The 25622-nt window shown below is 45.7% G+C and overlaps 1 protein-coding gene and 1 pseudogene across 3 annotated transcripts in view; one reads left to right on the top strand and one right to left on the bottom strand.

Moving 5' to 3' along the window:
• The first annotated feature begins 579 nt into the window (after window positions 1-579).
• The window catches only part of FRMPD1 (FERM and PDZ domain containing 1), an 81985-nt gene continuing 56942 nt past the window's right edge, over window positions 580-25622 (top strand). Inside the window, exons 1-2 of one of the 3 annotated variants that reach the window (XM_066367634.1) lie at window positions 625-685; window positions 945-1145. The gene's annotated coding sequence lies outside the window, so the exon portion shown is untranslated. Of the gene's footprint in view, window positions 686-809; window positions 1146-25622 lie in introns of those variants that run through there. The other 2 variants (XM_066367631.1, XM_066367632.1) reach the window with 2 other exon arrangements.
• On the bottom strand, window positions 14874-24364 carry LOC136392955 (zinc finger CCCH domain-containing protein 15-like; annotated as a pseudogene).

Here is a 25622-nt window from a genome sequence, read left to right as displayed (position 1 = left end):
TGCCCGATGTGGGCCCACCTCTGCCATCTCCCCTCAGCCCGAGCACCTGGGGTAGGGGTCAAGTTGGGCTCATCTGCCCCCCCCCCCCCCCCCCACACACACACCCTGCAAAGTCCCACATAGCTGCGTGCTCTTCGAAAGGCCTTGGAGTAGGAGAACCAGGAGAAGGGAGGCTTGCAAAGGGGTGTCGTTCCTAGGGACTCTTTTGGGCTCCAGTTCTGGCCCCACTGTGGCGGGTCTGGGTGATCTTGGGGGGGAGCACTCCTCTCCGACCTCAGCCTCTCTGGGTACTCGGCGGAGGCTGCGTGCCCAGACAGGGAGCTGGGGGAGGCCGGCAGAGGCAGGGCCCGGGTGGGAGCGGGACCGCCCACTGCGGCGGGCCGGGACCTCCAGGGCCCGCGGAGGCGGCGCGCGGGGCTCCTCCCCCGGGGCGGGGGTCGCGGCGCCGGCAGCTGGCGGCCCGCAGCTGCAGCCTCAGCACCTGCCGCGGCCAGACGGCGCGGGCGCGGCCGGGCCCTACGCCCCCCCCTCCGGCTGCAGCCGCGGCACGGGAGGCGGAGCCCGAGCCGAGCCCAAGCCGAGCCGCTGCCCGAGCCTTGCCCGCGTCCGAGCCCGCCGCCGGGCGGGGCCGCCCCTCGCCCAGAGCGCCAGGTCCGCGTCCGTGCGGGCGGCCCCTCCTCTGCAGGTAAGGGCAGGTCCCCGCGCCACAAAGTTTTGGGGGGCTGCCGGTCCCCGCGCCCCGGGCCTGCGCGAGCTGCACACTGCCTGCCGCTCGGCTTCCTCCGCGCTGCCCTCCGCCGTGCGCTCTGCTTGCACCGCTGGCCCCGGGTGACCCGCGACCACCTCCAGTCGTCTTGTCCCCACTCCTGGAGGGGGCGCGTCCGCGGGCTGGTTCAGGGCCTGCAACGGTTAAATCTTTACACAGTATCAATGTGTTGCTTAAGTTTTCGAGATCTGTATGGTGTAGTGCAAAGAGCGGCAAACAAGGAGGCAGGAGACCTGGGTTCAGGTGCGGTCACGGCCAGCGCCAACTTTCTGAGTGACCTCCGACCAGCTTGCCCTGCCCGGTCTCGACGGCCACACTTGGACCGGGAGGGGTTCGCCAGGAACCATCACCAGGAGCGCCATGCCTGTATTACCATTTTGTGAGTCAAGGGGCACCCCTCCGAGTGTCTCAGTTCCAGGGTTCTTGGGGGTGGAGAGGAATGTTGGGACCCACATAAGTCAGTGTTAGGGGTCCTGTTACAAACATGCAGTAGCTTTTGTTGAGCTTTAGGAGGGGTGTTGAGTCAGCCTCTGGGAATATTTGATGCTCCCAGGGCTGGGAATCGGTGTCTGAGGGACCCTGGCTCCCGGTGGCTCCTCTGTCATCCACTGTGTGACCTTGGGCAAGTACCCTTACTGGTGTTGCAGCCTATAAGAAAGAGGGTGTGTGTGCAGTAGGTGATCTTTGAGGTCCTTCCGCTGTAAATCTGGAGAAGTAGAATCTCCAGGTCTTTGTATATAGTTAGGATCAGTTTGAGTAGAGGAAATATTTCACCAAGAATTCACCCAGCGCTTGCAGATGGGCAATTAGAAAATAAAGAAGGCATTTGCAATTTACTTTGGGAATCCCGAAATAGATATGGCAAGGACTAGTGAATGCTAGCCTTCCCTCTTTCAGTGCTTTGGATCATCATAAAATATTCAAGGCATAATGATTTGTTTTCAAAGTGGCTTATAGATCAGGAAGTGTTTCTGTTTGCGAATCAGTTATTTTTATAAAAACCTCAAAATAGCTGTTTAGTAAAAAATAATGCACAGTTCCAGGGGTCCTGACACAGATGCCAGCATCTGCCTGTTTCTAGTCTAAAGTGTTGGTTGAGATGTTTTCTGATTAAGCTGATATAAAATCACTCCAGATCAGGCATCCTTTGGTGGATGTTCAACATAAGTGTGGTGGGTGAGAACTACAGTTTTGCAAACACACATTTTCCAGGACAGGTGAATTCTGGTGCAGCCGCAGCAGAACAAGCTTGAGGTTTGTTCATCCTAGAAGATGAACTTTGTCCAATCTCTAGTCCCCCTGGTGCTGCAATGATCATTTCCTCCAGTGTGTGGGTGAAATCCATTACTATGAAAGATTCTTATGGAAAATGATTTTATTATTTTATTTCTTTTCTTAACTTCCTGGTTTTAAGTTTCAAGCTTTATGAAACCAGAAGACTAGTGAGTATGCTTTGGGACTGGAGCAGGAAGATGGCAGTGTTGTGGTACGTGTTTGCTTTTCTTGCCCAATACTCGGTACTGAGTAGGGGAAGCTAATTCATCCAAAACCTTTGATCTCTCAAATGCATTCTAATGCCACCAGCCTTTCTGTTCTTCATTCTTCAGTGGTTCAGCAAACACTTTCTCACCCTCAGGAGGACACAAATAGGGAAAATACCAGTCAGCCCTACCCTCAAGGAGCTCAGGTTCTAGTGGGGGGAAGAGAGGAATTAGATCACAGGCCATTCTGGGAGTCATCGACACATGGGACCTCTGGGAACACTGAGGAGGCTGGATTATAACTGGAGAGATAGAGGAAACCTGCATCATGGAAGGCAGAAGAAGAGGATTTCAACAGGTGGTAGAAAGTGGCAAGGCTATTTTAGGTCAAGAATCTGGTGTGAGCAAAGCTACAGAGACAGGAAAGCACAGGGCCCAGATGGAGAACAATGAGTGTGGTGGAAGCACAGGGAAGTCAGGACACTTCAGAACAGAGGACAGTGGACAGAGGTTCAGGAGTTTCTGAACCTGGCCTTGAACCCACACTGGCTTAGGGATTTTGGGCCTCTGAGCCTCACTGTTTTCACTTGTAAAAGGGAAATAATAGTAATTCCAAACTCACAGAGTTAAATGAGATCATGTGTAAAAGTGCCTGAGTATTTGCTTACAATGGGTGTTTGATAACAGTTCCTTTTATTAGTGTGTTTATGGGCAAGCTCCAAATGTTGCTGGACACCATCGGGGTATCAAATGGTGCTTTTTTGTTTTAGCAGATGTATTGATTTAGAACCTTACATCAGGATGGAGTTTCTGTGACAGTGACATTTATATTCAAGGAGCCTCCTGATTCAAGAGTCAGGGGCTTTTTGTTATTTGGAGAGTGCTCAGATTAGGCACTGTCATCAACAGCAGCCAATACCCATTAAATACTGTTAGGTGCTGGGAAACCACAGAGGGGTTAATCGGAATATACAGTCCCTGCCTCCCACAAGCTTATCGCTCCATGCTCAAGGACCCAGCTGAGGGGATTTGACAGTCAGACACAGTTATAAATATATCAGCATCATCCATATATACTGGGAATGGGGTGCTGCTCCCATCTGCCCTAGTGGAGGTTGATGGGGATTTGCAGCAGCTAAGGAAGGAGAATCAGACAGGCTGTAAAGGATGATTGTGCAATACCTTATGCTCCTGTATAGTGTCACGTAGCATCCACAATACTGTCCTTCGTTTGTTTGCTCAACAGTTATTCATGGAACACCTACTCTGTGCCAGAGAATTATTCTAGGTGCTACAGGAATACATTGGAATGAAAGGGAAGATCCCTGCCTTCCTGAATTTATATTCTAATTGGAGAAACACAGTGTAAAACAAGTAAATACATAAATAATTATAGGTTGTGCTAAGGGCTGGGAAAGAAATAAGCAGGGTAATATGAGGGAAGGGGGGAGGGGGTGCTCCCTTTGAGGATGGGCAGGGAGGCCTGTCTGAGTCATAGAGAACCAAAGGAGAGAAGGAGCTGGTCATGATGAGAGCTGAGGAAGGGGCAGTCTGGCTCTGCAAGAGGCAGAGTAGCTTCATGTATGAGAAGGCAGACCCTGGGGCCACACCTCCTGGATTTGAATACTGGCCTCTCCAACAAATGCATAGACTCCAGGGTCAGGTTATTTAATCTTCTGGGCTTCCATTTCTTCATCTAAACTAGGAATAATAACCCCACCTGACAGGGTTGTTAAGATGAGATGAGTTGATGTATGTAAAGTATTTAGAATACTGCCAGGTATGGAAGAAGCACCAAATAAAAATTAAATGAAGGGTGGGCAGAGGGTGGGCAAACTGTTCCAGGCAGAAGGAACAGCAAATGCAAAGCCTGGAGGCCTGAAAGGGCTTGATGTGTTGCAGGACCAGCCAAGCTGTCTTCACAGACATTATCCCCATGGGTTATGGGAGACTCTAGAGCAGGTGGTCTGCCCCTTCTATCCAAAATCATGGTTTCGGAGTCCTGTGAAGAGAAATACTCTGCTTCAATACTCCCCTGCACGGTCAGGCCCTGAGTGGGGTGGTGAGTTGCTGTTGTGGCTGATGCTGCTTTAGGGGCATTCCACTGGAGACCCACTTCTTCAGGGTCTCTCTTCCTTTCTTACCCTTCCTCTCACACCCCTCCTCCCTTCCTCTCTGTCCCCGCTCCTTCTCTCCCTTTTCCTCATCTCCTTTCTCACCAGCAATTCCGGAAGAGGAGTGCCCCGAAGGTGCTCATCAGTGTGCAGCGGGGAAGCCTGGGGGGGGCTGAGTGCCTGGAACCACCAGCGCTCCCCACGCCCCATCACTGTGGGACCATGGCCAGCATCCCCCTTCCACTCCCAGGTGGGAAATGCCAGAGCACATGAGCTTAGTCATCTATAAACTTACCCTCTCTCTGGACCCCTCCTCACTGGAATTTAGTCACTCACCAACATTTTTATTCCTTAGATCTCTCTCAAACATGTCCCCCTATCTCATTCTCTCTCTGAACCACAGGCTTCTGTTTTCTTTAAAGTGTAAGGATAATGAAATCCAGAGTCCTCAATTGGGAAGACGTGATGGGCTGTCCCCATCTCTTCTCTCAGTTCCCCTCCTCCCTCACCATTCTACCGCATTTACGTAATCCCTCCCACCCCCATGGGCTGTCCCCATCTCTTCTCTCAGTTCCCCTCCTCCCTCACCATTCTACCGCATTTACGTAATCCCTCCCACCCCCAGGTCTCTAGGCTTTTGCTTCTCCATTTGGCCCCTCTGCCTAGTGTGTGCCTCAGCCCTGGTGGCCCTGCTCATGCCTGAAGGCCCAGCTCACATCCCATCGGCCCTAGGAACTGTCTCCCAGGTCCCCTCGTCCCAGGGTTTTCACCTTCTCTTGATCTCCCACTGCACGGAGTACCTCTCCCAGAGACACGGTCACCACCAACCGTAGAGGATTCTGTGTGTGGTCACTTGTGTATGTGGCTGTGGCCTTGAGAAGTCCCTGGGAGGGCGGGCACAATGTCCCTCTTACCCTCACCCCACAGCCCTGCTCGCAGAGCCTCACTATAGTGCAAGCTTAATAGGTGTTTGTTGCACTGGGTTGACAAAAGCCTATGGTTTTCCTGAGACCTGCAAGCCAGAAACACGCGGCTGGAGCTCAAAGCATCCGGTGCCTACTCATGTAGGGCCCTTCATCTGACGAAGACTTGATAGAACCTCAAAAATGAGTCTGAATTTTGAATTTAGCTTTTCAGTATGCCCTATTTTAATCAATATCCTATGTAAAAATGGAAACTTCAAGCTAGATAAACTTGGAAATAATTATTTATATTATGAACAGATTCTGCACTATATTAAAAGATCTGATATGGAAAACTATCAAATACCAAACATGCCAGTGTACTTAACACCACTCAGTATATAAAATTTTGATTTATGCACAGCTGTTGAACTGTATTTCCATTACAGCCTAAGATATACATCAAACTTAATAGACATTCCTGGAAGCAGGATAACACTGTCTTAAATTTGTTTTGGTAACTACTGATTACATTATGCAGCTCTGATAATATGAGAATTAAAAAAATTAACTCTGCCCAAAGGACAGTGGAAAGCTTGATTTGGTGCTCTGCTGATTGACGGGAAGGCAGTAAGCCATTATTTGCATTGAGATGACACTATTTTCAGAGACCCACCTGATGTTCAGAGACCTTTCTGCCTGGGGTTAGAAATGGTTCAGGCTTCCAATCTTTCCATAGTTGCTGCTAAATGATGTTTACGCTTAACACTGAATCTTTCGGGGGGGGAAAGAGAGAGAAAGAGAGAGAAACAGAGAGGGGGAGAGAAAGCAGTAATTACGGGCTAGAAAAGATATGGTGGTAGATCTAAAGTATGAAAGAATGTGCTTTTGACCTCTCTGGAGGAATGATCTGAGCTTGGCCACTGAGTAACACGGCACATTTTCAAAATCCTGAACAGAAAGAACTTCAGAGAAATTCATCCGGATGCAATGGTGCTAGTTCTCTGAGATTTTGGTTTAAGAGAAGACAGATATACAGGCAGAGAAGAAATGTTGCCCGTCCTGTTCTTTTGAGTATCTAGAACGTAGGGTTTGTGCTTGTCACAACCAGCAATAGCAATACCACTCCCAACCCCCCCCCAAAGCTAACTTGTGAGCATCCATGCCATTATGCTTCTGAGTTACTGCTTTGTTGTTTCCAAATGTTGAATTTAGAAGGATGAGAAAAGGAAAAGCAATTATCAAAAAAAAAAGACGATTTGTTTTTATAAAGATTATTTGTTCTTATGAAAATAATTCAATTGGTGGTCTCTCTTCTCTGTGGTTTCCCTGGGGAAGGACATCAAGCCCAGGCTGTCCAGGGCGCTCTACTGGCGCATGTGCTATTGGCTCCCCGTCCGGTTGGAGGGTGATGTTCAGATGAAGGTATATGATCTGCCTTCCTGGGTGTAGGGGATCTTTTGTATGCAGGAGTAAGAAGAAGTAATCATTTCTTTACTGAGCTCATTCCCGAGTAGTTGCAGTACTTAGTCCTTCACAAATGCTGTAAAACAAGTTTCTTAGAGCATTCTTAATGAGTGTCTACGTTCTGAAAACCTAGATTCATGCAGGGTATTTTACAGGATATTTTAGCTAACAGCTATGGGCCTTCAAACAGTGTTGCCAACTCTGGGGATGATCAAGAGCAGCCTCTGTTTGGTGCAGGAATTCCCCTAACCCAGCCAGCCCCTCTCTTCTTAGACCACCAATCCCTGAGGCCCCCTACGCCATTGTCAGTTGGCTCTGGTTACTAGGAAGTTCATTTTGCTGACCCAGACTCTTCCTTCATGCAGTGGCTGCCTCATTGGCCTTGATTCTGGCTGTTGGAACCCCACAAAAAAAGCTATTTCTTCTTTTCTTTGACAGCCATTTAAGCCATTTGGACATTCAAAGATAGGGATCAGGTTCCTGAGTCTTCACTTCTTCAGTCAGAATGCCCTGACTTGTCCATTCCCCTGAAAAGGACAGAGCTAAGAGTTGACACCGCTGTGTAGATGGTGCCTGACCAGCCTGGAAGACCACAGCAGCCCCACTTCGCCTGTCTCTGTGTTAGCACCGCCGGAGGCCCAGTTAGGCTCCCTGTGTCCTCCCCCTAGTATGCTGTTGGGCCTTCTTATGGGCTCCACACTGGGCCACTGGGGAGCTGCATGCATGTCAGTGTCAGAGAGGCCTGGTGGGCTGTGGAGGAGGGTGCCTGGAACCAGTGGCTGACGTGGAGTCGCTCTGGGGAACTCAGCCCCCTCTCTGGGCTCAGATCCTCATCAGTCTGATTACTTTAAGGTGCTGCATTGGTTTCCTGTATCAGCTGCAACAAGTCACCATAGTCTTGGCTTAAAACAGCAGAAAATTACTCTCTCACAGTTCTGGAGACCAAAAGTCTGAAGTCCAGGTGTGGGCAGGGCCACACTCCCTCTGGAGGCTCTGGGGAGAATCCTTTCTTTGCCTCTTTTAGTTTATGGTATTTCTTGATTTGTGGACACATCACTCCAAGCTGTCTTCTTGGTCCCATTGCCTCCTTCTCTTCTATGTCAGATTTTCCCTCTTAGAAGGACACTTCTCATGGGATTTAGGGCCCACCTGGATAATCTAGGATAAACTCCTGCTTGAAGATCCTTAACTTAATTGCACCTGTAAAGACTCCTTTTCCAAATAAAGTAACGTTTATAGGTTCTTGGGATTAGGATGTGAACATATGTTTTAGGGGCCACTATTTAGCCTTTGGGTCTCCACTTTCTCTCCAGCTATGTGACTGCCTTATTTCTCTATTGTATTTGAACCCAGCTCTCTGGAGTCACCAGCCTCAGGTCTTCAATCTGTATGAGTCATGTTTTGCTTCCTGCAGCATCATGGCTGCTGTTGTGAGGATGCCGGGCCGCTCCAATTATCCTGCTCCACAGATGTGGGTGGGGGCTCGGGGTGAGGCTGCCCAGGAAAACACAAGTTTTGCTAGTCCACCCCCTCATTTTCACCAGCATGCTCTAGCTGGTCAGTGGAGTTTTTATCAATGGGAAGGGAAAGCTGTGGCTATTAAAATATTCATGACCAGTTTTTAGACTTAGGGGAGATTGCACAGTGAACGTGCTCAGACCTGAGATGGGACACATAAGGGAAGACTTAATGTCCTTGTGTTTCCCCTCTGATTTAGTCTCAGCTCAGCTCATTGAACTTGAGGGAAATTATTTATATTCTCAGTGCCCAGTACATATCTCTTTCTGTAAAAAAAAAAAAAAGAAAAGAAAAGAAAAATAATCAGGAAATGCCACTTTGAAGCCCTGAAAGTGTGTTGGAGTGTGACCTTTTTGCCCTTTAACTAGACTGTTTCTGAAGTCCCCTGGTTCTTTAAATGGGACCTTCAGTCTGCTGCTGGTTAGTGGGCTCTCCGAATGTAATGCGCAGTACAACGTGCTTTTCTCCAAAAAGTGTGTGCACCATTTGGTTTGCAGTTGATATTCCAGAGAGCCAAAAAGGCCTGGGGCAAGCTGGAGTGTTGAGTCTGGTGAAGCTGGTGGGGGAGCTGGGGGAAGCAGAGGGAGGACAGGGGCCCGAAGGGGTCCGGCGCTGAGCAGCTCCAGACTCGCTCGTGGCTGTCACTGCTGCTCCAGGACTACTGGCTCACACCTGGCCGGTGCATCCTCCTAGACTGCTGCTCCACACTGGTTAATGTGCTTTGCTAAGAAAGGCCTGCACAGGGATGGGGGCGAGAGGAGGCTGGAGGAGACAGGTGAATCAGCCTGGTCCCGACTGCAGCTAACAGCAAGTCAGAACAGGGTAGGGGGCTGTATGCTATTGAGATTCATGGGAGCCCAGCAGAGCGCTCGCCATGCCTTGGGTGAGATCCAGGAAGGCTTCCAGGGGGAACTGGCATTTAAACTAAAACCTAATAGGTGAGTAAGAGAGAGAGAAAGAGAGGAAAGGCAAATAGAGCAGTACACCCCAAGATGTCCTCCGTTGTATCCCCATCAGGACCCCAGATTGCCCTCTGCCTGATCATCGACCTAGAGCTAAACTGAAGAACCTCAGGTCTAAAAGGATCACGTAGCAAGCCAGATATTCCTTACTACATGGAATATCTGCTTGGAGCCCCAAGAACAAGGGGACGGGAGCAGTTCAGAGACCTCTGCTTCTCATTTTGCTTCTGGTTTAAAGAAAAGCTATTTCCCATTTGACAAGGCTTGTTTGATGGAGCCGCTTGGAAATATCCCCACATCAAAATGCCCTGCTTCGTCTGGGAAGTCTCGTCCAGGCTGGGAAAGCTCTTCCACTCCTGTCCCCTCGCGCCTCCAAGATAACACTGCCCAGATCATGTGGTCACAGGGTGTTTCTATGGAACTTGCCCCATTTGACAGTGAGCCTCTCTGGGGCAGGGGCAGAGCCCTGCTGAGCACTCAATTCGAAGGGAGGAGAGGCACAGTGTGGACTGCTGAAGGGCTGATTCTGATGACTGCCTTCCTTGCATCTGGCTCCCAGCTGCCCTCCTTGCTCTTTCCAGTCACAAGTGGTATCCTAGTTAAGTCAAAGGCAAATGTGGGCCTCTGCGTTTCTCTGTCTCTTACCGGCTTCTGAAGTGGGTGTGGCCTGTCAGCCTAGTACAGGTACTAGGGATGGGTGGTCCCTACTCTGTACTTTCAGAGGTTAGGGAGGCTGCAGAGCTAACATTCAGCCTCTGGAGCTGCTGCCTGTTGTCCTGGGACATGGCCAAGCCCACCTGTGAACTTGCTCACTCAGTCCAGCCAGCTCTTCCTTAGTACACTGTCGCCTAGGACTAGAGTCAGAAAGGCAGTGAGGAGCAGGAAGAAGGTGCCGGGCTTCTTACTCAAACCAGCCATGGGTTTTCTAGCTGCATGACCTGACATACATTATTTACCATATTTCCCCATATATAAGATGCACCCTTTTTCAAAAAAATTGGGGTCTAAAAACTGGGTCCATCCTATACAGTGGTTATAGTTATTTTACTTGCATTTCCCGCTTTTTCGCACTTGTTTCTGTGCTCATTCGTCATCAGACACAGATGAGGACAAACTAATGGATAGGAGTTTTGACAGTGATGAGGAGTTGTATGAATTTTACTTTGATGAATAAAACTTGAGTTCAATAATTTTATGTAATACATTTTTTTTTTCAAATTTTGGGCCCCAAAATTAAGGTACATCTTATACATGGGAGTGTCTTATACATGGGGAAATATGATACTTGCTTATTTAATTAATTAAATGTGAGTGTTAAACTTCTAAAAGACACAGGGAGGATACCATCGCTGTTTTCAACCTACACATGATAAACATTCAATAAATGTTAATGCCCTTTTTATATTATCTGCAGGGCTGCCATGGAGAAGTGAGAAAAGACTTGCTCCGTGTGTTAGAGACCGTCCAGATCCAAACTTAGTTTTCCCTCAAGTCGCTATCCTTTCCAAAGTCTGTTAAGCCCTTCAGCCCAATTCCTCAACATTGCTAACATCTGGATTTCTTTCTTCCATCTGCTAATTACCACCAACTCTCTGTTGTGTATTTGGAGAGTTGCCTCCCCTGTCTGGGCCTCCGTTTCTTATCTCTGGACTGAGTTGTTTCCAAGGTCCTTTGTAGCCCTGGAACTACATTTAATTTCACAACAGAGGTTGATCCTCCTCCATGCGGAAGGTGATATTCTAAGCCCCAAGGCATATAAGGATAGAGAAACAGTCGCCAGCCTTGTAGTGGTCGCAGCCCAGTGTGGGGACAGACGAGGCGAGCAGTGTGATGAATGCTGTGGTAGGGGCTGAGTTCAGAGCTGGAGGAATTCGAACCAGATGAGAGACAGACTGGCCACTTGAGGAATACATGGGCTCTTTGCCTTCAGGAAAGAATTATCTAGAAATTGCTTGTTGCCTGCATACAAGTATGAGCAATGGAAACTGGTTCCTCTCAGGTGGCATTAGAATTTTCTCTTTGAATTGGAATTATCAATATGGAAAATCCCAGCAGAAATGGCAATTATTAGGGACCTTGTGCCCTCTCTTCTCCTCCTGCCTTTCTGCAAAGAAAAAAAAATCCAAATCTCCAGAATATATTGACCTTTATTCACAGAGCTCTTGGGATGTGCAGCGCAGTTTAACAAGGACCATTTGTGTGCCTGAGAAATGTCTAGGTAGATGCAGAATTACATGCCTAAAGAGAATTAATCTGTCTTTTGCCACGATTATGTTCAGAGCTAATTTTCAAAGGCAGTTCCAAATTCCCCAATTGTCTGAATGAGAGTTAGATGCATACAAACTGCACTCTCATCCCGTCTCTTGTATTTATTCCGCCCAATTTAATTTGGTTAGATTCCATAAGCTTTTATTGATTTTCTATTATAAGTTAGCCCAGTGTTGAGAGGCTAGTGGAACGAGAGAATGTATCACTATCCAGAAGTTCCTTCTCTAGCTGGACTGATAAATGTATACCGAGGAATAAGTGAACAGAGCCATCTATTCATTGGGGATTGCTGAGTACATTGGTGTGAGTGCCAGGAATCCTGCCTCGGGCACAGAAGTGTGGGGAGATGGATGGTGAGCATGGTTCTTCAGGAGGCTTTTGGAGGAGTCTGCACTGGAGAAGGGCCAGGGATTGCAAGCAGAGTTGAGGTGCAGGAAAGAGCAGAGCAGCAGGTGAATTCAGCATGAGCTGACTGTTCAGTCTCATCTTCAATCCCTCATTCTCATGCCTTAATAATGAAAATATTCCTTTTGCACACCACACTTCAGCATGTCTCAGGCAGGACCTTTGCTCACTCGGTTTCCTCTGCCTAGTCTGCCCTGTGTCCTCACCTATCAGCGGACATCGAGTTATCCCTTAATTCTGGTCTACTTCTGCTGTTTGGTCCTCATTAACAACTCTCCCTCTCCGGGCTTTTCACAGCGTTTTGTTTATACTTCTCTCTTAGTATGGTGCCTGGAGCGTTACAGACACCCCCCCCCCCCAAGAGATAGCAGGTGAATGAAAAGGCTGAGAAAATAAATGACTGATTATTGGGTTCTGAGTTTGACTCGCTACTGGAACTGAAATGTTAAGAAAGGAGTGGAGCATACCGAGGGGAAAATGTGAGCTGGGCAACCACTGAACTGCCTTTGGTGGCGGGTGGGAGAAGTACCTTTAGGAGAGGGAATAGGATGTTGACTTTCCAATGGATAGATGCACATGGTGAAAAATAATACTCTGAAAAAATACCATAGACGTGAAACATATGGGGAAAATCTGCCTAGAGCAGTGGTCGGCAAAGCGCGGCTCACCAGTCACATGCAGTTCTTTGGCCCCTTGAGTGCGGCTCTTTGGGCAGCTTAGGAGTTCCCTAATTAAGTTAATAACAATGAACCTACCTATATAGTTTAAGTTTAAAAAAATTGGCTCTGAAAAGAAATTTCAATCGTACTGTTCATATTTGGCTCTATCGACTAATGAGTTTGCTGACCACTGTCCTAGAGTAATCAAAGGACTGTAAATAAAAGCAGCAGCACCCCCTTAATAACTCCACTAAGTCAGGGGTCAGTGAGCAGTTGAGGGAAATAGCTTCCCATTGACCGAGGAAATGAGCTTGGGATAACCTTTCTGGAGGGCAGTTTGGCCATATCTAAAGCTTTAAAACTTGTTCAGTTTTCTACCCAGCAGTGCCTCTCCTAGGAATTTATCTTAAGTGAATAAGTAGAGACGTATTCTGCAAAGGTGTTTATCTCAACATTGTTTGTAACGCAGACATTGCTGAAGTAAACCAAATGCCCGGCAATAGGGGATTAGCTCACAGAGGGCACTCCTGTCTATAGGACATGGAAAAGAACGCTGCAGCCTAAGAAAGAGACAGGGAAACTGTTCTTAGAGGAAAATCAGGCTATGAACCAGTATATACAGTAAGTTTCCAATTATGTTGAGAATATATATATGTCACCCAAAGACTAGAAGGCTAATTAGCAATTGTAGATTATGCTGGATGATTTTTTATTTTCTTCTTTCCAAGAAGAAAAATTTCCAAATTTCCTACCAGCCTCATCTATTACTATTATAATCAGTGGGGGGAAATGAGTTATGTAAGAAGAAGAGATAAGCTGTGGAGAGCATTGTCTGAGTTTCTTTGGGTTGAAATCAATATGGGCACATCATTTATCTTGCAAATTTCAAACAGGTAGTGTTTTCATAAGGACGAGTGGTCTTAAATCCATTTGTGTGAGTGTATTTATAGAAGTGAAAGCTTTGGGGGAAGGAAATAGATTGATTTTTTTTTTCCCCTTGAACTTTTGAAATTATTTTTTCCACTCCATTTGTAATTGAGCCCAGGGAGCTATTCTTGTTTCTTCCTTTCTTGGGTACTTGCATGAGACTTAAAAATATTAACTGGCTTAGGATGTGAGTTTAGCTAAAATGATTCCCCTTGAAGTCTTCCCTGGACTCTCATGCTTAGACAGTAGGGTCCCAAGGAAGACCATCATTTAAAATCTCTTTTGCTTTGTTATCCGATGCATTTTGTCCCCACATCGTTGGATAAACCTGGATATCCACACTGGAAACCACGCCTGCTTTGTTGGGGTGGTTTCATCAGCTACCTGTAAGGGACTCAGGAGAAGGTACCTGCTTTGGGCGCTTTCTGTTGGAAAGGTTTATTTAGAGGCTAATCTGGCATCATCTTATCCTGTGGACGTAACATTAGTCTGCAGAAAAAGAGATCAGAGCTGGGTAGAATCTCTTTAAATATTAATTATAGTGATGCCTTTTGCTACACATCTCCAAAGAGCTCTGAACATTTCACAGACATTACCTCATCATTAATTTTCACAGTGTTCTTGGGTGAGAAGCTGATGGTGAGTATTATAGTCTCCCTTTGGAGCAGAATATAATATATATTTTAGATAGTTAAAATAAACTTTGGAGTTGTACTGACTAGATACCAATTGTTTTTTAAAAATCAAGGCAATCTTTTTGGTATCTTCTTCACGGCTGTCCTGTATTTCCCACAAATTAAATTGCCTTTCTGCATTTTTCTCCACCAACACTTATTGAGTGCCTACTATGAACAAGCTATAGTGCTGAGCACTGTAGTTAGGAGTGGAATTTAACCTACGTAGTCCCACACTTAAGACCTTTGGTGATATGGCCTCTACCTGCCATTCCCTCACTAAATCTCTCAACCCTGCTTCACATATTTTTTGACTCCCACACTCCTCTTCCTGAATTTGCCTTTAGGGTAGGCCTGTGCCATCTCCCTTTGGTGTACTTTCTATGCCATTCCTCAGCCACTGCCCCCAGTGCCCTCTTCTCCACCCCTGTAGGCCTCACTTTCCTATCCTTCATAGCTTGGTCACCTCTTCCACAGGGCCTGCTCTGGTATCACTCTACTGTATCCAGAGCTGGATGTGATCTCCTGTTCAACCTCCAGGCATTCTATCAGCCTCTCTGCTGTGGGCCTTACTAATTTTTTCTTAGTATTTTAGAGGTCTATGTGTACTCCTTGATGACATTTTAAGCTTCTTAACTGCAGGGATGGTCCAACTCATCTTTATGTCTCTCTCAGTGACTTGCCCACATTAACTCTCCAAGTACTCGTGTAAAGGAATGAAATGGACATGATCCCAGGCCACTGTTGCCAGTTTGTGCATAGCCCTGTGGGGTGCAGAGGACAGAGGCTACTGATAGAGCCCCGCTTGGTCTGACCCTTCCTTTGATCCTAGTCACTGAGGCCACACGCTGCCTACAGGCCTGTTCTGTCCTCTCATTGCATCCACACCCACGCCATCTTTCATCTAATAATTGTGTCTCAAAATCATTCTTCTCTCGTGGCATCCTGGGGAGGCACAGGAAAAGAGACAATTGGAGTGGTTTTAAGGGTTACCTTTGTGCTTATTTCTTTCTTTTTCACCTCTGTTGTGCAGATCACCCACACTGCTTGGGACCCAGAGTGTTCTCTGTCCATGAGCTGGCATGAGGGCTGGGATCGGCTTGTGCTCCACCTGTGGCAGGCTGGTGAGGCTGGGCAGGTTATTTAATCTTCCCGTGGCGTCATTTCCCTATCTGTTAAGAGGGGATAATGTGCTTGAGGGTGACCTGCCTCCCTAGGATGCTGTGAGGCTTATCAACTTAATGCCGTTGCTATTAACTTTAACTGAAAATGGCTAGGCAGAACCGGCTGGAGACCGGGTACAGGATAAATACAACAACTGGGAAATGGACTCCTCAGGCATCTTCTGTGTTGCCCTTGGCACATAGGAAGCCAGTTAGCCCACCAAGGACCTCTAGCGCTGGAAAGGCACTAACGGGCTTCTGGTCCAGCCCCTGGGTGCTTTGTGTGTCTGCGTAGCAGTCGGTGGCACCAGGGAGAATGTGTTATCATGAAGGTTTCAATTACCAAGTCTATGGGCCCTTTCAGGATGGATCTTTTGGCTATCTTGGCTGATTTGGCATGATTGGTCACCTATTCTTGTGTATGTGTATGGTAAAATACATATAACATAAAATTTACCTTGTAGAATGATTTTTAAGTACACTATATAGTAGCATTAAGTGCATTCACAATGTTGTGCAACCATGAACACTATCTAGTTCCCGAACTTTTTCATCACTTCAAAAGGAAGCCCTTTACCCTCCTCCCTGGTCCCCTGGCAACCACTAATATGTTTTCTGTCTCTATAGGCTTACCTATTTTGGACATTTCATATAAATGGAATACCACAGCATGTGGCCTTTTGTGTCTGCCTTCTTTCATTTAGCACGATGTGTTTGAGCTTGTTTATATGGTAGCATGTGTCAATATTTCATTGCTTCTTTGTGGCTGAATAATATTCCATTGTATAGATGTTCCACAATTTGTTTATCCATTCATCTGTTGATGAACCTGCAGGTTGTTTCCATCTTTTGGCTGTTATGCATCGTCGCTATGAACATTCAGGTGCCAGTTTGTTTGAACATCTGCTTTCAACTCTTTTGAGTATATACCTAGGAGTGGAATTGCTGGGACAATGATAATTCTAAGTTTAACTTAGGAAAGAACCACCAAAGTTCTCCATACCCTTTTTGGACCTTTCTTCTCCCCAGGCTTCTCAGGTAGCTCTCAGTCTTCTCTGAACATTTCTTCTCAGTTACCTTCATGACGCTCTTAGGTCTTCAGCCCCTGAAATGACAGTGCCACCCAGGGTTTGTTCATTCCTTCCTTAGTTCCGCTCATTCTACCCTAGTGATGCTCAACCCTAGCTGCACAATACAATTATAGGGGCTCCTCCAACAAACCCTGCCCAGGCCCTACCCCAGACCAGTTACATCCCTGCCTCTGGACTGGTAGGACCTGGGCATTGATTGGCGGCATTTAAAGGCTCTAGGTAGTTTTGATATGCAGTTTCTCTTGGAACAACCATTCATTCTCGTGGTTTCAACCTGATCACTGCCTAGTTTTTATTTTCAGCTCTAACTGTCCACTGGACATATCCATGAATGTTCTTCCAGTCCTCCAATCCAGCTGTTCCCAACCAAACTCTCCATCTTTCCTTGCAAACCTTTCCTCTCCCAGTGTTTCCCCCATTGTCCATCATCCAAACCAGAAACCTGAGACTTATCTGTGCCTTTTTTCTCTTTGTTATTCCAGTTGCTCTTTTATTTATTTATTCATTCAGTAATTCATTGCCCATTAGTTAGGAGAGAAATGCAGTTTAGGAATTATGTTTGGAAGACAAAAAAGACATAGGTGAAACAGTTAACTCATAATATAAACAAGAGGATAACCTGAAATTAACAGCAACATTATTATAACTACCATTATTGAGGACTTTGTACGACCAGTGCCTCCTGGTATATCTATAGACCAGATTACAGGCCTTCTGCCTCCCTATACAGTGCTCTGTTCCTGCCTAGGGTGGACACAAGAGGCTTAGCAGCCACAGCTGACCCAGCAATGTCCTTCTGTCATTCACCTTAAGGCTGCTTACGAGGCCCTTTCAAGTATAGCTGTGGTGAGGTGAGACCTTGCAGGGAGCATCACTGTGTTAGCATCAGCCCTTTCCCACCCACATCCTTTCCAGAGCTCACTGTTCATCTGATAAAGTGGACAGCTTATGTGACCAGCTGCTAGTTTTCTATTTGGAGTGGCCTGGATCCCTGTGCCCTCCGATTACTCACAAGAGAATGGCACAGCCTAGGCCCCATTCGTGCTGACTGTTGTGCTGCCGTCCTCTAGTCCCAGGAGGCCATCTGTACTGAGCTAGATAAGAGGCTAAGCCCTTCCTAACAGACACCTAATCCTGTTATGCAGATGTGAAATCTGAGTGGCATGACGATGCCCCGAACCCACATGGCACCCAAGATGATTTTAGGTGATATGTGAATGAACATTTCTGTTTCAATAGTTGTTTGTTTATTTTAATGTGTATCAGGGGCAAAATATCCAGCATGATCAAACCTGTGACTTAATGAATATTATTGTCAGGGTGAAGCTCAAGTAGGAGGCACTGTACCGTTGAATCCTTTTACACAGACTGTGTATTACAGGTGTGGTAGTGTGGCAGTTTGCTGACATGGCAGAAGTCATGACGGCAGATTGAGGTCACCTGTGATTTGGGGACTGCCACTCTAGGCTACTTTCCCATGAGCCACCTCCTGCATCTCCTTTTCACCTTGTACAAGGTGAGATGGCAGAAGATGCTGATGGCTAGAGTTCCTTTACATGACCAAGGGGCTTAGAAACCGGAGAAACAGCTGTGAGACACTGTGGTTCTTTGGTCCATGATCAGTCTTCATTCAGACACTTAAAGTCCTTTCCATGGAAAAGGGATTCCTATGGGAGACAGAGGCTACAAGAGGTCAGGAAAGGCAGAGGAGGAGCAGAGATGATGTATAGTGCTATTCCCCAACAGGAAATGAAAATAAAACAATTTCATTTAGCTTTTGACCTTTTTTATGACCCCGAGTGAAATGACCTGTGACGTCAGAGGGTCAGAGCCTGGGTTGCAGTGAAAGGCTTGACTGGAACCCCTGTGGGCGGGAGACAGAACTGAAACTCCTTCATGAGGTCCTGGTTACACTTAGGCTTTGAGGAATAATCATGTGGTGTAAGATAAGTCTTCCTTCCTTTGGCAGAACTGTCATTTTTCTGATAAAGCATCATTTTAATCAGAATTCCTTTTAGTAATGAATGCAGGTGTGGGGCATCAGCCCATTATCTCTTTCTGAGCCTTGATCACTGTAACGAGCCCACCCAGCATCAAATGATCAACATGCACTCCTCTAAAATATTTGCAAATAATATTTTCTCTTTCTTCCTTTATTTATTTATTTTTTTGTGAATAACTTTTTCTTTTGGCTTAGAACATTCAAGAATGAAATCTGCTTATTGTTCTAGTGTTCTGATCTTACCATAGCACTTCAGACATTCATAATCTGCCATTATCAATTCAATAAATGTCAGTTGAGCCTGACCAGGAGGTGGCGCAGTGGATAGAGCGTCGGACTGGGATACGGAAGACCCAGGTTTGAGACCCCAAGGTCGCCAGCTTGAGCGTGGGCTCATCTGGTTTGAGCAAAGCTCACCAGCTTGGACCCAAGGTCGCTGGCTCGAGCAAGGGGTTACTTGGTCTGCTGAGGGCCCACGGTCAAGGCACATATGAGAAAGCAATCAATGAACAACTAAGGTGTCGCAATGAAAAACTGATGATTGATGCTTCTCATCTCTTTCCGTTCCTGTCTGTCTGTCCCTATCTATCCCTCTCTCTGACTCTCTCTCTCTGTCTCTGTAAAAAAAAAATAATAAAATAAATAAAAATAAATGTCAGTTTGAGCTTAAGGTATTCTGCTAGGCCCTGCAATGACTGTAAAGAAACAATCCTACTCTCTTTTTTTGGATTTTAGTGTATGATGGTCTTTATTTATAACTTTATTGGCAAAAAAGAAAAGGGGTAAGTTTAAAACAGTTTATCATAGGGCATTGCAGCTGATCCTGTCAGATTAAAGAAGTTTCATTTTAAATGTCCATTTAATTGTCCAAAGACATACAACACTGAATCTGCATATGCAGTTTCCTTTATGAAGTACAGCACTTGTATTTTAGGCAGTCTTTTAGACATATAAATACAAAAGAAATAAAATCACCCATTAAAAACTGCATTAAAAAAGGATATTTTAAATTTAAATTTATGCTGTTCTTATAGTAAACATATGCCCAATGAAGATCAAAAGCTGGAAAAGCAATAACACTTCCTACTTGAATAGACAGTTACAACAACCATTTTCTGCAATGACCATATTTTCAATTTATCATGAACTACTCTGAACTTACTATGAGATGTAGCCAAAGTCAGGAGACAAGATGTAAGGAGAATATTCTTTCTGGAGGAGAGTAAGCCCTCCAAAATCAGCACGAAAAAGAAATCATTCTGTTGAAGAATTCTAGGTGGAAAAAAAAAATTAATGTAGTCAATTCTGATTCATGCTGAGCTGGGTTAGTTTTTTCACTGATTTTTTTGGTGTCATTCTTCTAAATCAAGTGTGTTTAATTCTTCTTCTAGTTCATCCAAATCTTCCCCGGTAAAAAGATTTTCATCAACAGGAACAGCATCAATGATCCCATTTCCTTGTCCCTCCTCTTTGGTGTCCTCTTCTAAATCACTTCTTTCACCATTTTCAGCCCTACCTCCGGAAGCTTCATCTTTTTCTGAAGTATATGTGCTGAATCCTTCAAGACTGGCTACTGTAATACCTGTCTCATCTACATCCCTTGGGATGTACAGGCTTAAATCTATGTCATTAATGCTCACTGAATCATCAACCTCATCGACACCTGTTTCCTGGGTATAGCGGGTATCATCTGCTTCATCATCATCATGAACCAGTTCAGGACAAAATTCAAACACTTCGTGACCACTGATCACTAATGCTTTCCCTGATTTGAAGTCTGCTTTTCTTCTTTCCATATCTTGCTCAAGTTTATCAATCTTTTCTTGTCTTTTCCTTTTCTTCCACGCAAGGAAAGATTCTAGAGTAATTTTGGTAACATTCGGACCTAGGGCAGAACGCTCTCTTTCAATTAGATCTTCTAATGAAATTTCATCTTCCTTCTCTTCTTTGTTTTTAACTTTCTTCAATACAAATCCAGGAGGAAGTGCATGACGATACATGCAAACATCACCCCCTCCACAGCATACCCAAAACCAGCCATATTTGTTGTTTTCAATAGCTTCAAGGAAATGCACACTATTTGAGTTTTTGGGTTTTTCTTTTCCAGCTCACCGTGCTTCTTGTTCACTACTTCCAGTTTTTTCTCATCCCAATTATTCATAGTATCTTTTTCAAGTTCTTCATCTCTTGCATCAATACAAACACTCGCTTTTCACACTTTCTCTCCAGAGTGAGGTCATGAGAGAACTTACACTTATCTCCTTTAGTACATTGTCCTTGCTTGAAGAATGCACATACCACAGATTTGGGATCTGCACCTTTACTGATTTTCTGAGCAGCAACTACAGGCTTAAACAGTTCATTTAGCTCTTGCAATTCTTTCTCTTGTCATCTTTCTTTAACTTCTTTTCCACTTCACTTTGTGCTATCTGACGTGGATTTTGCTGACCAAATTTTTTTTTTATAAATAAATTTTTATTTTAATGGGGTGACATCAATAAATCAGGGTACATATATTCAAAGAAAACATTTCCAGGTTATCTTGTCATTTAGTTCTGTTGCATACCCATCACCCAAAGAGAGATCGTCCTCCGTCACCCTCTATCCAGTTTTCTTTGTACCCCTCCCCTTCCCCTCCCCCTCTCCCTCCTTCCCTCCCCCCACCCCCCGTAACCACCACACTCCTGTCCATGTCTCTTAGTCTCGCTTTTATGTCCCACCAATGTATGGAATCCTGCAGTTCTTGTTTTTTTTCTGGTTCACTTATTTCACTCCGCATAATGTTATCAAGATTCCACCATTCTGCTGTAAGTGATCCGATGTCATCATTTCTTCTAGCTGAATAGTATACCATGGTGTATATGTGCCCCATCTTCTTTATCCAGTCTTCTATTTTTTTTACAGTGATTAAAAGCTTTTAAGCAAACTCTTGGCCAATACAGCAAGAATCCATAAAAGAGTAGTGTCCTTAACATGTTCACCAAGTCCAAGTTGGCCCCATCACCATGCCAAATCCCTGAAAAATGCAACCCAATCACAGTTCAGTCTGTTAGGAGCTGTCACAGGGAGTAGGAATCCAGGAAAAGTCCACATCCAGGAAAAGTCCTCATGGCACTAGAATTGTTGTCACCATTCTATACTTTGCAGCTCATGTCCAAGTCCCAGTGACCGCTGCTTCTAGCTGGTAATGATTCAGGTAGACTGGAAAAGCCATTTGCAGCATGCATGGATATGGAGCTTCTGTTCTTTGCCTGGAGAGATGAGACCAGGGTGCTTTTCCCTGGAGCTCTGCGACTGTGGCATGGTAAAGAGAACCTTGGGGTACACTAAGCTGGGTGGCAAAGGTAGATTCATAATAGAAGTTGGCAAAAGGGGGAAAGAGAGCTCTAAATTAGGAGTAGGTCCCAGCCTGAAATATGAGTGGGGCATTGAGGTAGGAGGGATAAAGGAAACACTATATATTAAGCAAAGCTGCAGAAAATAGGACTATCAACACCCACAACAGAGATCTTTGAGGGAAGAATAAAAAAACCTAACTATTCAGGCAAGACATAGTTAAGTGGCCCTTGTGCGAATGAGATCAGTTTACCTGCTTCTTGGAAGAAATACCCTAGGCTCTTCCACAGTGTCGTAGATGGGGCCGACGGCCCTGGGCGCCTTCAGCCTTCAGTGGCAAACCCCAGCTTTCTGGGCAAGGTTAGGTCATAGGTGGGTGGAGCAGGGCTAGAAGAGACTGAACCCTCCCTTAGAGGAGAGAGTGGGAAGCCTACCTTCCAGTGTCCCTGTTTCCTCACAGCAGAGGCATGTAAGCCTGGCAGGCTTTAGCTCAATGACCTTCCTTTCCACTATTGAAGCAGGACCCAGATGGCATCCTATGAGACCCCTTTGGGACGTTGGAGCCTTTAAGGGTGTATCCTAAAAGCTGGTAGTTCCCCTGATCTCTATTGGGCTTTTTCTGCCTCTAGGTATCTTAATAGCCATGCTCAGAAGATCTCGGTGAGGGGTTTGAGGATACCCATCTGCCTATATAAATCTTTTCCATATATCTGGAGCTATTTGAAAAAAGACAAAACAGTGTTATTAGCTGGATCTAATAAAGAAGGTAGTAGTTTACAGGCGAAAAAGATTTGGTGTCTCCTGTTCATCGGCATTCAAAAGAAATGTAATTTTTTTTTTAAGTAAAAAGCATGATATGGTAGACCCGTAGGAGTTCTAGGATGTGACTACCCCCTTTAAATTTTTTTTAATTGACCTTAAAATGTTTGCTGAGTACACTTTAATAATACCTTAACTTTAAAGATTGTAAGCATGACAAAATACAGTAAATGCTTTTGCTCCATATGCAGGAGCATTTTCAGTTTAGCCAGTTTAGGAAATCCAATAATAGAACAATGCATACAGACAATGAGCTATAACATGCTTAGCAGCCTCTCCTGTTCTGACAGAGGTTACTATAGATCTGGAATATGTATCCACTGTAATGTGGACATACGACTGTTTGCCAAATGAAGGTATATGAGTAACATCCATCTGCCAAAGTTGTCCTGGTAGGGGTCCTTGAGGGTTAACTCCAAATGAAGGGGCAGTATAGGACCCCTTGGACAGGATTTCCCAATCTGCCGTGCTGCTTCCCAAGAACGTTGAAACTGTTTACACCGGGCTGCAGCGTTCTGGTGATGAATAGTATGAGACTGACTTGCTTGGTCTGTCATGGTTGCTCCATATAATTTTCTTTTGGGTAGCTTGATCAACAAGGGCATTCCTAGGCCCTGGCCGGTTGGCTCAGTGGTAGAGCATTGGCCTGGTGTGCAGGATTCCCGGGTTCGATTCCCAGTCAGAGCACAAAGAAGAAGCGCCCATCTACTTCTCCACCGCTCCCCCTCTCCTTCCTCTCTGTCTCTCTCTTTCCCTCCCGCAGCCAAGGCTCCACCGGAGCAAAGCCACCCCGGGCACTAAGGATGGCCCCATGGCCTCTGCCTCAGTCACTACAGTGGCTCTGGTTGCAACAGAGCAACACCCCAGATGGGCAGAGCATTCCCCCCTGGTAGGCATGCCGGGTGGATCCTGGTCAGGCGCATGCGGGAGTCTGTCTAACTGCCTCCCCATTTCCATCTTCAGAAAAATACAAAAAATAAATAAATAAAAGAAAAAATACAACAACAACAAAAAAAAAAGAAAAGGAAAGAAAAGAAAAAGAAAAAAAAAGGGCATTTCCTTGTGCTAAAGCTTCAGGGAGCATGGAGTGAGCTTGAGTATGTCCTATGAAATATGGAGCTCTATGTTGACATATAAATCTTTGAAGAAGGAGGAACTGCTGAAATAGTTCATCAGCATTTGTCCCTAAGACAGCAGTCTTTATAGTGGAAACACCGTAAGTAAATATTTTCTGTCTGTCTATAGATTAAAGGGGGAATATGGCAAATGCTGAAAAGCCATGATCTTTGTGCCCCTCCCCTCCCTCAAACCCCTACCTCTCCTACCCCCACCCTGTAACCCCAACTGTATTGTCCATGTCTCTGAGTGTCATCTTTATGTCCCACCTATGTATGGAATCATATAGTTCTTAGTTTTTTCTGATTTACTTTTTTTGCTCAGTATAATGTTATCAAGGCCCATCCATGTTGTTGTAAAAGATCCTATGTTATCATTTCTTATGGCTGAGTAGTATTCCATAGTATATATATACCAAAGCTTTTTAATCCACTCGTCCTCTGATGGACACTTGGGCTGTTTCCAGATCTTTGTTATTGTGAACAATGCTGCCACAAACATGGGGGTGCATTTCTTCTTTTCAAACAGTGCTGCTGACCAAATTTAACTTGATGAGTTACAGCCTTGATAAACTTCTGTTGCTTTGCTTCTTTCTTATTCTTTAGACCAAAAGTTTTGTCTTTGATAATCTTTTTTTTTTTTTTTTGCTCTGCCTTTTTGCTGCCCTGGCCTGAGCCTGTTTTGGGGGGGGCATTGCGGAAGCAGGTGGCACCGGCCAGACTTAGGCGCAGCTGAACACCGTTAGGATTTTCTCAACAATCCTACTCTTAAGGAGTTTGCAATTCTAGGGGGCAGAAAACAAGACCTGAATCTATATGAATTAGGAAACATAAGACAAGAGCATAGATAAGGAGGTCATGGGCTGACTGGAATAATAAGCCACAGCACAACAGCTCTGTGATTGGGAAGCTGGGTGGGATGTGGTAGACCAGTAGGCAGGAACCCGTCCTGGATGTGCTGGTACATGCGCTGGGCAGTGAAGGTTAGACAGGGTTTGAATAAGTCTCAGGGAGTAGGGAGATCATGAACAAATATTCAAGGAGTGGCTACCTTAGGGCTGTTTGGAGGGACAGAGAGCACCAGAACAGAGAATTTTGAGACAGGAGGAAGATGGGATCTTGGGTCCCCTTGGCCACATTTTCTTTCTTTTGGTGATAGAGACAGAGAGGGACAGATAGGGCAGACAGACAGGAAGGGTGTGGTGCCTTAGCTGTTCCTTGATTGCTTTCTCATATGTGCCTTGACTGGGGGGTGGGCTACAGCAGACCGAGTGACCCTTTGCTCAAGCCAGCGACCTTGGGTTCAAGTTGGTAAGCTTTGCTCAAACCAGATGAGCCTGCTCTCAAGCTGGCGACCTCGGGGTTTCGAACCTGGGTCCTCTGCATCCCAGTCCAATGCTCTATCCACTGTGCCACTGCCTGCTCAGCCCCCTTGGGCACTTTGAGGAAGTTCTTTAACCTCTCCAAGCCTGAACTTCCTTTTCCTCAAAATAGAGTTACAGATTTCCACTGTGCAATGTTGTCATGGGGAGTAAATGATGTCACAGGTTAAGTGCAGGTTAGTTTCCCTCCTTTTCCTAATTGCTAGGGAGAGCAGCAATGGGCCATGGAGCTGGACGTGTGGAAAGAGGTTGGATTTTAGGGATGGGGAGCCCTGGACAACTGAAGGAGGGAAATGACGAGACAATGCAGTGTTTGGAATCGGCAGACACTTAGAGAAATTCAATGTTAAGATAAAAGAGGTAACCAGTGGTTTGATGACGGGAATCTAGGCTGAATTAGAGAGAAAGCCTGGAAGAGAGGAATCCAGGTCTCCTGACTTCTCATTCAGTGCTGTTTTTCAGCATCCCTAGCTGTTATCTAGAGAGACGTAAGAAATGCACATTCTTGGGCCCACTCTAGATCCACTGAATCAAAAACTCTGAGGCCTCAGCAGTTTGTGTTTTAACCAGC

Source organism: Saccopteryx leptura, chromosome 2 (genome assembly GCF_036850995.1).
Source record: "Saccopteryx leptura isolate mSacLep1 chromosome 2, mSacLep1_pri_phased_curated, whole genome shotgun sequence".
Taxonomy (NCBI): domain Eukaryota; kingdom Metazoa; phylum Chordata; class Mammalia; order Chiroptera; family Emballonuridae; genus Saccopteryx; species Saccopteryx leptura.
The sequence above is the reverse complement of the archived record's forward strand: the minus strand, read 5'-3'. Positions and strand labels throughout refer to the sequence as shown.